General features: G+C 34.1%; 1 protein-coding gene across 1 annotated transcript in view; it reads left to right on the forward strand.

The window, feature by feature from the left end:
• LOC106869390 (uncharacterized) overlaps positions 1–2442 on the forward strand; it is a 206146-nt gene that overhangs the window by 62129 nt on the left and 141575 nt on the right. The gene's annotated exons all lie outside the window — the stretch shown is intronic.

A 2442-nucleotide genomic window follows, 5' to 3' on the forward strand; every position in this document is an offset into this window, starting at 1 on the left:
CGAGTCCAGACAATACCACATTCTTGTTAAGTAAACTTGTTACCCCCACAGCTCTACCTCAGCTTTCTTCCCCATACTTTTTTTCATCCTCTGATACTCTGTACAGTACAATTCACTGATTTTTTCTTTACTAGAATTCAGCAATCATCCAAAACTTCTGATACTCTAATGGTCATCCATTTCACCATCCTAAATCATAATGAGACAAATAATAATAGTAGTTTCTGATGGAAAAAGAGGCAATACTTTTCTATAGAAAGATGTCAAATTTACTTCAAAAGTCTGAATATTCCTGAGAATATTAGTGATCTTTCCCCTCAACTAATCTTCTATAGATTACAAGCACGTAATGCCCATTAATTACATTGCCCAAATCAAGTTTGATCTGGTATACTTAGGATTACATTAGGTAATCTGATCTTCCCATTTTTAAAATTGTGGCATGTGATTGAGAGAGATTTTGTTAATATATCTGACATGTTGGGCATCTGCATAGCAGGCTTCCACAGTGGCTGGCCCACAGTAAAAGTTGAACTTAATATTGTAAGCTAACAGATTAGACACAGTTGATCCTTTGGTATTATTATATTATGTCTGACTCAATACAATCACCTGGCCCTTCAGATGCTTACAGTGTTGGTGATGGACAATATTTGGTCTAATTTTGATATATTTATTACATTAATAAACAAGTACATTAATACACAGTTGCTCTTGCTGGACGAGGACTGCAGGTTATCATAGAATTCATGACATAGCTGTTTCTTTCATAACTAGCTTATAAGAAAATATAAATATCACCACAGTGTAATCAATTATGTATTCATTATTTAAGAATATGACCAAACATAATTAGAAATGCCATGAGTTCATGTGAAATTCATGTCTTTCTGAAGCTCACTAATTCTCTACATAAAGTAAACTGACTTAAACTGAGAATCAGACCCAGATCATTGACTCACACCATTCAATCCATATTTGTAGTAGGAGAAATTACTCAGGGTCACTTTCTGCATCAAAAACAAATAGGAAAATGGCTACTTATTGAACCAAGTTGTGATGACTAATTAAAATTACACCCTCAACAGCTAGTAAAATCATTATGCTAACCACTTGTTCTGGTCGTTAAAGATAATTTTCTTTTTTCATCTCACTAAAAGGGTAATTTTGACAAAATAAAATGTTCTAGCTTGTTACATGGGCTATAGTCTTTCCCCTGACTAGTCATATTTAGCTGCATCCTTTGACATTCTGGGTTCGAACACCATCTAAATGCACTTTTCCTTTCATACTTCTGTGGTTGATAAAACAAGCGTTAGTTAAGTACAGAGTTTTACTCATTTTAATGTACTTTCATAGCAGAATGTGTTATGAATATTGGTAACATCAACAATAATTATAAATATTTGCATTGGTGATGGATTCAGAGCATCAGACGAAATGTATTGTATTTGTTCTGGCTCTTTGGCATTTGAGTTCAACTTTGCTTTTCCAGAGCCAATAAAATAAAATACCAGACAAGTGTAGCAGCTAGTTTAATCAATCTGCTCCTACCTCAGATTTTTGTCCATTTTGCTGTATTAGAAATTATTGATTTTGTTTTTGTTGTTTATATTTTCTCAATCTTATTTTAATTCTAGTTACTAAGATCAATTTTGTGAAAGTAAAAGGTGCAATTCTGAATGTACCTGGGAAAATTTTGTGGAATAAGAAAAATGTAACAGCAGAAGACTGTGCAGAAAAATGTTTGTCTGACAAAACTTGTTTATCATTTGAAATAACGAAGAGAAGTGGAAAATGTTATTTATCAAAGGAGACTGCAGCTTCCATCATGAGATTGGAAACAACCAAAGACAGAGATTACTACCAACAAATAAAACGTAATTATTTTTTGTGTTTCTCTTTTCTTTTGAAATTTGTGATTCCATTTGTACTTCATAGTTTATAGAAAACCATTTTTATTTATGTGCCACTGTCAGGTTTGGTCCCTTCTTCAGAGACTGAATCACTACAATGTACATTGGTATCTATTGAGTAAAAGGCAGACTATATGACGCGTGTGTACAAACAGCCATGCTATATGGCAGTGAAACATGGGCCGTGACTGCTGAGGACATGTATAAGCTCGCAAGGAATAAAGCCAGTATGCTCCGATGGATGTGTAATGTCAGTGTGCATACTCAACAGAGTGTTGGTACCTTGAGAGAAAAGTTGGACCTAAGAACCATCAATTGTGGTGTGTAAGAGAGACAATTACCATGAGATATCCTTCTCAGAATTAATGTAAATTCTAGTACATCATGAGACACACATGGAACCTTGCCTCACTGTTTTAGGTTGTAGATAATACATTTGTACACCCCTCTTCTGATGGTGTGCTTTTGTTTAAAATTAAATTACCAAAAGGATACTTCACATGCTGGTTGACCATCTTTTGAACTA

Source organism: Octopus bimaculoides, chromosome 10, assembly GCF_001194135.2.
Source record: "Octopus bimaculoides isolate UCB-OBI-ISO-001 chromosome 10, ASM119413v2, whole genome shotgun sequence".
Lineage (NCBI taxonomy): Eukaryota > Metazoa > Mollusca > Cephalopoda > Octopoda > Octopodidae > Octopus > Octopus bimaculoides.